The sequence below is a fragment of the Dermochelys coriacea genome, chromosome 6, assembly GCF_009764565.3.
Source record: "Dermochelys coriacea isolate rDerCor1 chromosome 6, rDerCor1.pri.v4, whole genome shotgun sequence".
Taxonomy (NCBI): domain Eukaryota; kingdom Metazoa; phylum Chordata; order Testudines; family Dermochelyidae; genus Dermochelys; species Dermochelys coriacea.
In genome coordinates, this window is record NC_050073.1 from 107,151,819 (window position 1) to 107,167,350 (window position 15,532).

At 42.2% G+C, this 15,532-nt stretch overlaps 1 protein-coding gene across 1 annotated transcript in view; it reads right to left on the bottom strand.

The window, feature by feature from the left end:
* Positions 1-4,774: 4,774 nt before the first annotated feature.
* Positions 4,775-15,532, bottom strand: part of LOC119857571 — a 255,525-nt gene continuing 244,767 nt past the window's right edge. Inside the window, exon 6 of the transcript XR_006281997.1 lies at positions 4,775-5,324. The gene's annotated coding sequence lies outside the window, so the exon portion shown is untranslated. The remainder of the gene's footprint in view (positions 5,325-15,532) is intronic.

Consider the following 15,532-nt stretch of genomic DNA (forward strand, 5'->3'; position numbering starts at 1 on the left):
TTTGTGGTTCTTTATTTCATTTCTATAAGCATTGTTCTTGCCATGACTTGCTCTAGAGAATTACTTCCATTAATGCTTTTAAATTTTCAAGGAATGGAGAATGATGGTGAAACATTACCCAGGTCTTCAATAATGAATGATGCTAACCTACTAAAACCAGTTTTACCATATGTGGTACTTAACTTGCAGATCTCCTGTATAAATCACCTGTAACCAGAAACAAGAAAAGCCCAAATTAATTCAGTGGAACAAGTTGAAATTGAGCAAACACTGCTTTTAAAAAGGAAGGCAAGGGAGATGTCATGCCAATATTACTATTACACAGGCATGATGAACTGCACGCATTGCTTAATCTACATGGAATAGATATGAACCACCTGCATACGTAAGTGAGAATGTACCTTGTACACAGAATGCTAACTTTCAGAACAGTTTCATCACCTCCAGTGATATACTTCCTCGCACATGTCGGCTGTGCTGGTTAATGTAACTTTGCATTAATATCAACATGCCTGCAAAGACTTTGAATTTAGATCCACTTGGGATTTTTTTTGAATGGGTATTTCTACCTCTGAGAGTGGCATCATTGACATAAGCTAATAGCCCTACCAAACTTCTTATGGCAAATACCTTGAGGGGTGTCTCTTCTGATTGCATATGCTAAAGATAGTGGTTTTATTCTGTTCATTCCTTAAAGGGACACTTAAAGCTGGCAGACCCAAAAATCTGACTCACCCAACCAAATAGCTTTTGGTTACACAGTAGTCGCTAACATTTTAAACTCTGCTGCTCTCAAAATACCTCTTTACTAGATTGTTACTTGTTTGGCTCCTTTATCTTCAGAAATTTCTAGGGCAGCAAAACAACCTGCAATTTCTGAATACTGTCTCACTTGATCCATGTTCCTCATGCACAGAATCTGCCATTCTCTGCCTCCGCGGAGCTTTTTGTGGGATGTGAGTTCTGAACATGGATGTTGCCTCTAATATTCCTTCCAGTGAAGTGCACGACTTCCTGGTGCCCTAAAGCTTACTAGAAGGCACCTAAGCCTTCTAAAAGCCTCATCAAATGAGATTGGTATTTGGACTGCAGAATGTTGCCACATGGAGTATCCATCTAAACTTCCTGTGGTCTTCAAGTAATTTGAATATCAAATGCATAACAAAATTTGCATTAGTAATTAAAGAGCTTTGCTGTTCTGTATTCCCATTTGGCATTTGAGACTTCTGAACTCCTGTACACTGGGCAACACAGGTCTTGGATGGGCTGATCATGTTGCTGTCAGAACTCAATGAGCCATGCTTACACAGAGGTACATATGCAGGAGTATTCTTGGGGGATAAAAGCCCAACCTGCATTGTATTGGGAAACTGTACCTCTTAGGCTGATGGCACCACATGGCTTGTGACCTGTGTGCCAAGTCTGGCAACAGTACAAGGAGCCTGTCATTGACAAGCAGCCTGATCGTTGGAGTGCAGTGTGTCTTCCATTGAGAGGGTGGGTAGTATCAGGTTTTAGTGGAGCCTCACTAAGATTCTTATGTGAGGCCCCCGAGCCCTGCTGCCTTGAGGGAGGAATGAAGCAAGTGGCAACTTTCTCCAGAGTGCCAGACTTAGAACAAATTACAGGGGGATGATTGAACTGAACCCTTTTTATGATTCAGTTGATGAGCACTGCTTTAGAGATTCTAGAGCTCCAATGAAGACTGAAGAGCTAGGTTGTCAGTAGTCTCTCAGCTTCCACTAAAATAGCTGAGTTGTGCATTCACACCTGCCACGTTATGGACCCCTAAACTACATGTTAAAGGTGCTGTTGTATACTTAAACTGATCCTTGCTGTAAGTTGAAAGTAGGCCTTGTATAGATAACTTAGGAGTTTCAGATCACTTGACAGTATATTAAAGGCTATCCAAAAATTAGTTCCCTAAGTTTTCACAGGATGATTAAATATGGATCTTAAGGTTAGAGCTCTTCAAAACAGTGTATATATGAGTAAAGATGGAACAACAGCTATTTAATTTCTATACAGTCTGACCAATCTTTCTTCTACATGGATACTAAATATAGCTGCATTTTTACCACATTTGTTCTGGTTACAATTGGTATATTACAGATGTTTTTGAACTTAGTATAGACTGTGGGGAACAGATGTCTACCCTAAAAACCACCTGCCTAACTGCCACTTGTTCCTATTTGTATTTAGCTTTCTCAGCAGGAAAGTCAAAACTGACTGAACATGAAGACAGTATCTATGACTGGTCATCCTCCAAGATGGGCCTGAGGCAGAGTGGGGGCAATACAGGGAAGCTTGCTCTCTTACCTCCATCTCAAGTCAAATACAAATAAAACAACTTCAGAAATAGTGGGTTGTAGTTTTGAACCCATCTAGACAAAAATCTGTCTAAAGGAAATAATTCAATAATCTAGGTTTACAGGTTATGTTTGGAGCCCCAGAAAGAAGGAAAGAACCACTTAAGCAACAAGGCAGGAGTAAGGACCTGGAGGGATGGGTTCATTTAAGTTATTTTTACACCGGTGAGTCATGTGTGGAAGAAAGAAGCATGCCTGAAGAGGGCAAATATTAAGAATAATTATTTAGGGTGGTGCTAGAGGCAGTGAAATGGAAAATTTGAACTGTGAGGAAAAGCTTCACCCTGAAATATAGTCTCATGCAGTTCCCTGAAGTAAATCAAAGGTAAGCCCTTTGACACTATTATGGATATGAAATGCAGGAGAGATGGAAGGAGACTAGGTTACTTCCTGTAAGGGACTGCGAAAGACTTTGTTACGGCCTAGCCAGGGAACTTCCGCTTTCTCGAGCCGAGAGGTTACTGTGGGACATAGATAGCTGCTTCGTTATTGTGGGATAAAGAGAGTTTTTGAGGGACACAGCTGCTTTGTCATTGTAGGAAATAGTTCTTGAAGGACACAGCTGCCTTGCATGGCCCGTTGCTAGGTAGTAGAAAGCCCCCCTTTAAGAAGCACCTAATTTTATATTCATGAGCTGTTTTTGTGTAATGCTTATTAATGCTGACTGTCTGCCTCTCCATTGGACTCCATCCTAGGCAGAGCTCCGGTGTGCTGGGTTCCCCGCCTCCGTGACTGTAACGCTTGAAGTCCCTGTTGCGGGTGGGTTACTAACCTTCAGTAAAACCAATAACTCACAGCTGTGTGTAAGCACTGCTTCGAGCACCTTGGCCCGGAACACTTCCCTTCCCTGATGGACACATCTGGGCTTGCATATGTGTCAAATGAGCCTAAAAGTGAGGCCCATAACTCTTTTCACTCACTGTTATCTATGTTACGTGCACTTCTAAAATTTACAATCAAAATAATCGGCAGCAAAAAGCTGAGAGATGTTTAATGTCAGGCTTGAGAGGTCATGAACAGAGCTACTGGCCTCCTGAGCCTATTTCTATTCTACATGGCTAGATGGGGGCTCTGAATTTTTTCTGTTGAACATGGGGCTAGGATTTGGAAGAGGTAGACACTGACTTATGCTCTGAGGAATCCTCCAGCATTTTAAGCTTCAGTAATGCTCACCACGCACTTTGGGGGTTTTCAGACATTGTGCCCCATCTTTGGACTTTGGCACGTTGAAGAGATGGTACAGATTTCAAGAGCGTTTGTTCACTGTCTCCAGTGGCAACTTTCAGCTTACTATCAGTTGTAGAAATAAAGCCCAGGGAGCTAGACACAGGTCTTTTTCCACCTCTAATTTGTCTGAGAAGAAATCTAGAGAGCAAAATTTAATTGTGTACAAGAAGTTTTTACAGAAGAACCTGAAAACATTGAAGAATTTAAGGGGAAAAAAATTGACTAAAGCGCAAGGCTTATGCTGCTATGGAGATACTCCATAGATGTAGTTGGAGGCATAAACCCTAGTGCCCGTTTAGTGTAGACTGTGAGCTACTGAATCAGTCCTAGTAAAATAATTAACATTGTTGGTGTTTCCAAACAAGGCTGTATCCACCACATTGAAGCCTAACGGTCGCCATTTTATAGTTACACTGCCAGTGACTGTAACACCAGGGAAGAAAAACGAGCAAAAGTATTTTTCTTCCCAGCAAATTTCAGCATTCAAGAATAGTCATCCTCCAGTAACTTAGTTTTCCTTAAGCACAAGAGTGCCACTCTCAGAGTACTAAAAAAACCCTAAACCTTCAATCTGCTCTCTCACTTCCATTCTGACCTTGGTGAACACAGGAAGAAATGAAATGATTTTACATTGTGGCCACTTATTAAATGTTCAGTATTCTTACCCCTCTTCCACAATGGAAATCCATACTCTGATGAAGTGAGCTGTAGCTCACGAAAGCTTATGCTCAAATAAATTTGTTAGTCTCTAAGGTGCCACAAGTACTCCTTTTCTTTTTGCCAATACAGACTAACACAGCTGCTACTCTGAAACCTGTCATATATGCTAGAGCATGCTAGTGAGTCTCTGGAGAATTTTTTAAGTCAGGTGGAACTTTAGTAAACTTAAGACACAAAGATTCTAACTGATGTTTAATAGAACACTTGATTTAAGTTTATTTTACGTTTCACTTGCCACACTTCCCCTCATGTCCACCTTGAGGAAAATACAGTTAATAAGGAAGAGCAATAAAGTTCAGGCTTGGTTTAAAGTAGTTTATTTCAATTGTAATAAAAAACAGGTTATCTATGGGGATAGTAGATCTGAAAAGAAGTTTAAACAAACATCCCTCTAGCTATGGGTGGTGCTGCAACAAACTACCCTTCTCCCACGCTTTTCCTGCTAATAGGTAAGTCCCACACCTCTACATTTGTTCAGTAGGAGACAGTTTTACTAGTGCTGAGCAAAAGGCTCCATCAAGCCCTTTCTTCTTCTCCTGTAGATTACTCCAAAAATCTACCCCATATCATATGGAGGGGAAGGCAAAAAGAGGTAACCATGCTAATTAAAATGGTTATTTATTTTCCTGGCCCTGATCATTCTGTTTAGCAGCTGGGTTTGAGAGAGAAAAGTAACTCATAAAGGAAAAATAAAACCCCCTCAATGTAGAAGAACTTCAACTGTTGGTAATTACATTATAAACCCACATTGGCATGCACAGTGCTGGAGAGAAGGTTAGAGAAACAGGCTCTATTAGAGTTCATTGTCAACACCAGATAAAAGGAAAAGTCAGTTTGATCCTGCAAAATGAAAGTTGATGAGGATTATCTGCTCTCCCAAATTTCTGGTTTGTGTGATTTGAGTTATTTTGGCAGTTATCCAAGGCTGAACCTACAAGTGACCATTCACAATGGGAACAAAGCAGCTGCAGGAAGCAGGCACGGGCCTCACTGAAGATGGTGCACTCACTGTGAAGGTGCAACAATATGATGAGTGCTACTTATTCTGCATTTACAGAATCACCACCACTACTTCACTTTAGTTATTGCGATGCTATGCATTTCTCCAATCACCATGTCATGAGAAGGCCTGACCCCTGCAGCAGTAGCATAGGCATGTATACAATGCTAAGGCATAATATCTATTGTAACTTATTGCTTAAAGCAATGCATAATTACTTGGCCACAGGTGCAGGAGTTGGGTTGCTGGGAAATAACAGGACTGAAGGCAGAGTACTGTATGGTGGATGGGTTCACGTTTGATCGCAACTACTGGTACAGCTCTATATTAGCTCCAATTCCCCTACACAAGCATTAATGTTCTGTAGGGTACGGCTAGATCTAGGTGACATTTTGAAGTCTTCTCTCTTGTTTACTATAGTATATGTTTAAACAGGGAATTCCAGATCATAATTAGCCTATATGTACCTGAGATTAGGTTGCATGTAATTTCTTTCTTAGCTTTTCACCAACACCCTCTAGAAGTAGAAGCCCCAGTTTTCTCTTGATTGGTCACACATATTTTCACCGTTGGACTTTACTAACATGGGTTGTTGCAGAGTAGTGGTTACTGGGCTTTCTAGAACTCCAGCATAGTTTGAAGGCTCAACACTCATGAGTAAGGAACAGTCAGATGTCAGCCACATTGCAGAGGCAAGTACTCCAGAGGTTCTGCACCATTCACATGGCCTGGCAAGTCTTATTGGAACATCACTTTTCTCTTTAGTGATAACTTCTATCTGTATTTTAAGGTCATTTACTGGCTGCATATAGACATCACAGATTTCTGTTATTAGGGAGACCCAATTTGAAGACGTATGTAGGGACTCTGTGTTTTCAGAAGGGTAAATGTCTTCCACCATCTCTGGCAAATTGTGCACCAAAGGTGTAACTCTGTTATAGTTTATATCATTAAGAGAATGCAAACTACAATCTGAGTGGGTTGATGGACACTTTTCAAAGACACCATAATAGAGGCCCAACTTAAATATGTACCCCAAATTAAAAAACACAGTAAAAGAACTAAAAAAGAGCCACCGTGGTTTAACAACTATGTAAAAGAAGCAGTGACACATAAAAAGGCATCTTTTAAAAAAGTGGAAGTCAGATCCTAGTGAGGTAAATAGAAAGGAGCATAAACACTGCTAAATTAAGTGTAAAAATGTAATTAGAAAAGCCAAAAAGGAGTTTGAAGAACAGCTAGCCAAAAACTCAATAACAAAATGTTTTTTAAGTACATCAGAAGCAGGAAGCCTGCTAAACAACTAGTGGGGCTCCTGGACGATCGAGATACAAAAGGAACACCAAGATGATAAGGTCATTGCGGAGAAACTAAATGAATTCTTTGCTTCAGTCTTCACGACTGAGGATGTTGGGGAGATTCCCAAACCTGAGTCATCCTTTGTAGGTGACAAATCTGAGGAATTGTCACAGATTGAAGTGGCACTAGAGGAGATTTTTGGAATTTATTGAGGAAACTTAACCGTAATAAGTCACCAGGACCAGATGGCATTCACCCAAGAGTTCTGAAAGAACTCAAATGTGAAATTGTGGAACTACTAACTGTGGCTTGTAGCCTGTCCTTTAAATCAGCTTCTGTATGCAATGACTGGAAGATAGCTAAAGTAACGCCAATATTTAAAAAGGGCTCTAGAGGTGATCCCGGCAATTACAGACCGGTAAGTTTAACGTCAGTACCGGGCAAACTAGTTGAAACAATAGTAAAGAATAAAATTGTCAGACACATAGAAGAACATAAATTGTTGGGCAAAAGTCCACATGGTTTCTGTAAAGGGAAATCATATTTTACTAATCTACAAGAGTTCTTTGAAGGGGTCAACAAATGGGTGGACAAGGGGGATGCAGTGAACGTTGTGTACTTAGATTTCCAGAAAGCCTTTGACAAGTTCCCTCACCAAAGGCTCTTATGTAAATTAAGTTGTCATGGGTAAGAGGGAAGATCCTTTCATGGATTGAGAACTGGTTAAAAGACAGGGAACAAAGGGTAGTAATAAATGGTAAATTTTGAGAATGGAGAGCGGTAACTAGTGGTGTTTCCCAAGGGTCAGCGCCTAGGACCGATCCTATTCAACTTATTCATAAATGATCTAGAGAAAGGGATAAACAGTGAGGTTGCAAAGTTTGCAGATGATACTAAACTACTCAAGATAGTTAAGACCAAAGCAGACTGTGAAGCACAAAACTAAGTGATTGGGCAACAAAATGGCAAATGAAATTTAATGTGGATAAATGTAAAGTAATGCATATTGGAAAAAAAACAAACCCTAACTATACATACAATATGATGGGGGCTAATTTAGCTACAACTAATCAGGAAAGCGATCTTGGAGTCAGCGTGGATAGTTTCCTGAAGATGTCCACGCAGTGTGCAGCAGTGGGCAAAAAAGCAAACAGGATGTTAGGAATTATTATAAAAAAGTGATAGAGAATAAGACAGAGAATATCTTATTGCCCTTATATAAATCCATGATACGCCCACATCTTGAATACTGCATACAGATGTGGTCTCATCTCAAAAAAGATATACTGGCATTAGAAAAGGTTCAGAAAAGGGAAAGTAAAATGATTAGGGGTTTGGAACGAGTCCCATAGGAGGAGAGATTAAAGAGGTTAGGACTTCTCAGGTTGGAAAAGAAGAGACTAAGGGGAAATATGATAGAGGCATATAGAATCATGAGTGATGTGGGGACAGGGACTGTGCAGCTGACACTCCGGACAGGACGCACAGTACCTCCACACTTCTTCATGTACTCTGGACCAGAAGAATCATTGTAGGACTCGTGACAGGGTCTTCTCTACCCCTGAATGCCCCCCAAAAAGATGACCATGGGCAAGACTTAATACAGCATTCTGGTGTTTTTGAGGTACTATCTGTTGCACCTTCTGCCCCTGTACTGGTGCAACCCGGTACAAGAGATCCTTCTTCATTATGAAGTAGGGTCCTGGTCCCTGGGTTTTCCCTTCCACCGGGGCCCCATCTATTTCGGTCACCTCCTTCCTAATGTTGTCATACCTTGGGTCTTCAGCCTGGTCCCGTCCAAAATTTTCTCTCCCGGGGCTAATCTGCCTGACATCTAGGGGGCCAGTCTCTGTTGCCTCTACTGGTTCAGAGGCACTGGGATGTGGGTCAGACTCAGGTGTTTCTTTCTCCTGGGTGGCCTCCTTTTCAGCTGCTCGGGTCCACCTACCTACAAGAGCAACCCTCTGGCTTTGGGCCAGAATTCTGGTTCCCTAGGCCTTAGCTGCCCTTCTTTCCCTTTTCATCTTTCTACCCTGTCTGGGAGTGGAGAACAAATCTGGGGATATTTCAGAGAAGATAGTCAACCCCCAGTCTACTGTGGATGCCTCACTACTTTCAGGGTTCCCCTCTTTCTCCAATCCCCCTACCGGGAGTAAGTCTCCAAACCCTGGGAAGTCCCTCCCTATGAGGGCTGGATATGGGAGTTTAGGGACTACACCTGCTGCTACCTCAGTAGTGTTCCCTTGGATCTCAATTTTTCCTGGGATGGTGGGGTAATAACTAACTGTCCCATGAACACATGTTATCCCCATATGTTTAGCCTGCAGCAGCTGACTACACTTCATGAGCTTCCCTGAGATAAGTGTGATAGCATGCCCCAAATCAACCAGTGCCATGGTATCTACCCCATATAGTTTCACTGTGTACATATGTGGGGTTAGTGAGATCCCCACAAGGTGGATTAGGGAGCATGGGTCTGCCCAGTTCCCCAGGTTACATTGCATAGGCTCCTTGGCATTGGGGTACCGTGCAGCTATGTGTCCCCACTCCCCACAGGTGTAACATCTGTATGGGCCCCTCGGCATTCCCCGGTCTCTTGGTTTGGACAGTCTAACATCACGATCCTCTTCCCACTCCATGCTCCAACTCTTTGTGGCCTCTGGTGGGCCTTCAGTCCCTCTCTTTTTCCATCTGGGTCCTCCTGGTGGCCCAGCCATCCAAGCTCTAGGGCTTGGTGCTGCTAGTTTAACGCGGGGTGCCTCTTCCTTAACTGGTTGGGTCAGCTCCCTCGCTGTCCTTCGTCTCTCTACCAGTGCGACAACCTCATCATAAGTGGCATGTTCGTTCTGGCTTGCCCAGGCACGAAGGTCTGGTGGTAGTCCTCTCATATACGAGTCTATGACCAGAACCTCTAGCATCTCTTGTGGACTCTGGGACTCAGTTTGCAACCACTTTTGTGCGAGATGGATGAGGTCATACAATTGGGACCACGGGGTTTTGTTTTCCTCATACCTCCACTCGTGATACCGCTGGGCCTGCACTGCAGTCATTACCCCAGATCTGGCCAGGATCTCTGCTTTCAGCTGGAGTTAGTCTGCAGCAGCCTCTTCAGGCAAATCATAGTAGGCCTTCTGGGCCTCCCCACACAGGAATGGGGCGAGGATGCCACACCACTGATCTCGAGGCCAAGCCTCCCACAGGGCTGTCCTCTAAAAGGCCAGGAGGTATGCCTCTACATCATCCTCCAGCATCATTTTCTGCGGCCAATTGCTGGCCCATATGATCCGCGTCCCATCATGGTCATGGTTCATCTCCATAAGGGCCTTCACTTGGTTTACCAGTTCCCGCAACCATAGCACAGTCTTGAGTGGCCTGGTCCACCAACAAGCGATTAGTCTCATGCTGCAGCCGTACTGCCTTCTGTTGGACAGCTGCCTGGACACAGGTAGCCTCCTGCTGGGCAGCTGTGGCTTGTAGCAGTGCCCGCACTACCTCCTCCATTGTGGTGAAAAAAAATAAAACTGCTCACTTTTTTTTTTTTTTAAAAAACACCCTCCTTCTTCCCCCACGCAGTGCACACCAGATCCCACTTCTGACACCAGTTGTGACAAAGCTCCTCTACCTTGACGGGTCCTGCACTTAGTGGCGGATTTGCATGCCTCAGAGATTCACGTCAGCCCTTGTGGATCAGATCTGCCATTCACTCAGATAACCTCATCACTGGCCAGCCTGGGTAAAAAAGAGAAGAACAATCCCTGCAGTCTCTGCTGATCCACGATGTAGGTCGGGGAACAGCCCAGAGACCACCCCTCTGGTGGAGCCCACAGTCCAGGTCAACTCCTCCTTGTCTGATCAGGGGTTGGGGGGGAACCTGGGCCCACCCTTTACTCCGGGTTCCAGCCCAGGGCCCTGTGGATTGCAGCTGTCTAGTGTGCCTCCTGTAACAGCTGTGTGACAGCTACAACTCCCTGGGCTACTTCCCCATGACCTCCTCCCAACACCTTCTTTATCCTCACCACAGGACCTTCATCCTGGTGCCTGGTAACACTTGTACTCCTCAGTCCTCCAGCAGCACTCCTTCTCACTCCCAGCTCCTTACGCAACCCCCTACTAACTGATGGGAGGTCCTTTTTAAACCAGGTGTCCTGATTAGCCTGCCTGCCATAATTGATTCTAGGAAGTTCTTAATTGGTTCCAGGTGTCTTGATTTCTCTAGGGCAGCCATTATCCATTGCACCTTTCTTGACATTTATCTGGAAAAAAAAGTTTGGTAACCATCCAGTTTCCCCACAACCTATGCATCCGATGAAGTGAGCTGTAGCTCACGAAAGCTTATGCTCTAATAAATTTGTTAGTCTCTAAGGTGCCACAAGTACTCCTTTTCTTTTTGCGAATACAGACTAACACGGCTGCTACTCTGAAACCTGCAATACTAAGAGATCACACTAGAAAAACATAAGCAACAGCGCCTTTTAGAATCAACACATCCACCCACTCCACAACTTGAACAACTGTTTATTTTTAAGGAAATTTAAACAAGGCTGCTACATAATGAAATGGGAGAAGCGTATAAACTTACCTGAAGTAGCGTGTCCCTTGCTTTCTTGAAGACTCCTTCAGTAAGTGTGTTAGGCAGGCCCTCTTTAAGGAAGTATTCCCATCAGACATATGTATTTACAAATGGTCTCATACATGGTTGCCACAAGTTCTTTCTGGACATTTTTATGTAGAGAGCATAGATATTTTTTCTTGTTTTAACTAGCATTGGACATCTCTTGGAATTCAGTTTAAGTGCTCTAAAAATTTCTGGAAGAGTCTAATCAAATACAAGAAAGTGAAGTACCATTTAAAAAAACAAAAAAACCTTTTATCTAAGCCACTTTACTGTGGGTGTTTGTACTGTATGTTTTAATGTACAGAATAGATTTGAGGGAATGAACTGGAGAAATGTATTTTATAGCCCTGAAACTTACCTAAGAAAAAGAAAGGATGTATAGTTTCTAGCTTCTATCTCCCTTGTAAGCTGCACCATAACATTAAATACTGCTGCCACCTAGGAGTTGATATTCTTGTTGAAGTCAGATCAGTTAAATTAAGTCCTAACAATCATTTCAGTGATAAGCAAGTTGCATCTCTATCTCCTGTGTGCATAATATGAACTTGTGCAGGCCCAAGGAAGCAATTAGGTATGTTCCTGAGGAAAGTCTGTTTGTAAAACTGATTTTTCTTCAGTGGTGTTTATAGTGTTCTGTCATTTTAAAAATGACTACTGTCAAAAGGAATTGTATTTCACAGGCAAGCCCATACACCCTAGACAATCTTCAGTCTCTCCTTGGTCTAATTCTGTCAGCCACTACTGCAGACTAGACTCCACTGAGGAGCTGTCACTATTTCCCTTCCTTCTCAGCAGCTCAAATAGACAAAGCCTTTGTCTGCAAAGCATTAGTACCTGTTAGTCTCTATGAAACCCATCACAGAAAGTCATGAGAAGAACATAAGAATGGCCATACTGGGTTAGACCAAAGGTCCATCTAGCCCAGCATCCTGTCTTCTGAGAGACTGAAGATTGTCTAGGTAGTATGGGCTTGCCTGTGAAATACAATTCCTTTTGACAGTAGTCATTTTTAAAATGACAGAACACTATAAACACCACTGAAGAAAAATCACCAGTCATGACTTTATAGACCTCTATCATTTCCCCCTTTAGTCGACTCTTTTCCCAAGCTGAAAAGTCCCAGTCTTATTAGTCTCTCCTCATATGGTAGCCGTTCCATACCCCTAATCATTTTTGTTGCACTTTTCTGAACTTTTTCCAAGTCCAATATATCTTTTTTGAAACGGGGCAACCACATCTACACGCAATATTCAAGATGTGGGCGTACCGTGGATTTATATAGAGGCAATATGATATTTTCTGTCTTATTATCTATCCCTTTCTTAATGATTCCCAACATTCTGTTTGCCTTTTTGACTGCTGCTGCACATTGAGTGGATGTTTTCAGAGAAGTCTCTTCTCAAGTCCCCCCTATTTAGGCCTGGAGAGGAGTTCAGATCTTTTAAACCCTATTCTGAAAAATTTGACCTCAGAAAATTCCTATCAAAGCATGTTTGTGACTTTTAGCTGATTTTGGCACCAACCATTCTTGTTTTGATTTGGGGCCTCTGAGGAGTTACTGGGGAAAAAAAGGCGGGGAAACATAGGAATATCAAAGAGAAAATGCACTTTCTTCTCCAATGAAGGTGTGCACATCCTCTTAAGTAGGCAACCATGTCTGCCTCAGCCACCCCTATCATCACCCATAGCCCAAACTGTGTGCTTCCCCAATTCTCAATGGAAGCAGTCACAGATGACTGCATAGAAGAGCAGCTTTTGTATCTTCTGTTCTCAAAGAGAGAAGTCATCTACCTCTAGTCAGATTCTTGGTAGAACTCATTTCTGCCTCTTCCCACTCTCTCCTCTCAGCAATCCTCCACAGAGCACTGGGAAGAGGTGACAGACTGCAGCAAGACACTTACTACATCCCCAGACAACAGAGTGGGCAATATTTACCTGGTGGATCTTTGCAGTTAGATTCTGGAGTTTTATACCCACAGATAAATATTCACACCATCACAAGACAGGATTTACTGTTTTCTTTGTTGTACCCACCATGGTAGTAGATGGAAACATTCTTTGCTGAATGACAGAAATTTGGGGCAACTGTTGCAGCAAGTAGGAAAGTCAAATCCACTCTACTGCACTCCATTGATGACAAGAATATGCATTGAAAGCATATTATCTGCAGGAACTCTACAACATGCTGGAGCCCAGTTGCACAAGAGTTGAGCTATTAAGGGAAAAAACAAACAGCCACCTCCTCAGGGACAACCCAGTTCTGCTGTAAGTACCTTTTAACGGAGAAACTCTAGTACTCCATTCAGCTCCCCAAACATTCGTTGTTGTCAATAACAACCTCCCTCCCTTAGCCACTCCAGAAAAAACAAACAAAAAACAAAACAAAAACCAACCATAGGATGCTCTGAAGGGAAGACAATGGTGGCTGTGAAGAAAGCCTTCTTTCCCCTACAGAATCTGCAGGAGGGTGGGCAGGGAAGCAGCACAGCCAACATGCTCAGAGAGAGAGTCCCCTGACATTGTGTCATATAGTCAGAGAGCCCAGCCCCCAGGGATTAAACAGAAAAAGAAATTATCTCATTATTGGATTCAGATTCTGACTCTGTACTAGACTCCACCGTGCATTTTTTGCTGTAGAGAAGCAGGAGGGGGACAACCAGATGTTTGTAAATATAAAACAGCACAAGGCTTATTTTGAAGTCAATATAAATAGGACACATTCTCGAATATACTTAGGAAGTTTGCTGATGCCGTATTTTTCTAAACTTCCATTACACAAAGCTAATTTGTCTGAAAAACCTCAGATTTTCAGAAAATAAATCTGCTGACCTAAGAAATTTCACGTCAAGGGGATTTTTTTTAAGGTGTAGTAGAAAGAGTGGTTCAGAGTTATGCCTGCAACAGAAACAGCACTTTCAGCTTTGTTAACTTGATTTTTCTTAGGCCATTATTTTAAATTGCATCCAAGTTATAAAAGAGGAGTTAGTGTTTATGGCACTGTAACCACAGATAAATAGCTAAACTACATCTGTAACAGCCACAGCTTTTCCAGAGGATACTGCGTGTCTTCTGTATTTACTCAAAACTACAAACAAAAGTAAGAGTTTTTCATGCTTCAGGTGGTAACACAGGAGTTAAATGAGAAGCAGTTTCTTCCCATCCTCATTTCTTTGCAGGTGAATCAGTTTGTGTCAATTTACCAACAAAGACAATTAGCCACACATTCTCATTAGGCAGCATTTTTCCAACTTAGCTATTTAGTCTGAAATCTTAGGCTAGAGAATCTTACACATATAGGAAAGGCCAATAAGTTAAAGAGAAATTTTACCATGTATTTGTGTGCTAGTCTCTCTACATAATCTGAACTTTTATCAGAATCCATAGATCACAGGAGTCTACCACAAAGGAGGGAAAGACAAGCTGTGTTAGAAAAGCATTTCTAATAGAGGATAACCAGACATGGCAACTTCCCTAATACTAGAAACACATCTTTCTATCATGTTAACAGTTGTATTTTAAGTTAAATATTTAATAAAGTTTGGCTTCTACAGCTTAAAAGCAGTGAGCATCCACAAATCTCTTACCCTCATATTTTACCAAAAGGATGGCTCAAGGAAAAAATTTAGGACATTCAATATTTAATCACCCTGTTATGAGAAAGAAAAGACACAGACTGTTATTTTGTGCACAACATGGTTTTTAAGCATTGTATGTCACTGGAAAGTGGAGAAAAACTTGCATTAACCCAGGAAGCCAGAGAAGACAGAAGGCATTTCACTTCTCCAGGTGAACTCTTCAGTCAGGCTCAAGTAAAGCTGTATTTAGAATTAGCTGTAATTCTCATTTTTTCAGCCCACCCTAGCTTGTGAATGCAAGGTATTGCACTTTTCTAGGACACTTCTAGCACACTGGCAGGAAATGCAATCAAGGAATCATTTTTATATAAAATTGAAATAAACTGATTAATATTCACTAGTACTACTGCCCTCTCTAGTAGACAGAATAAACTGTTTGGCTGTGTATCCATTAACAGCAATATGGACTTGCCTTTAGGGCAGTGATTCCCAAACTTTAACAGCCTATGAACCTCTTTCACTAAAATGTCAAGTCTGACGAACCCCCTCCAAAAATGAATATTTCCAGGGATTTTCTGCTTTACTTGAGTATAAATTATAAAAGCAGTGATCTTGGAAATATAAAATTTGTTTTTATGTAACCCTTCTGCCCATCGGATTTGGGAGCAACAAGGGCCGGGTTCAGTACCTAGGGGTTCCGTTTCAATAACACAGTGCAAAACCAGCT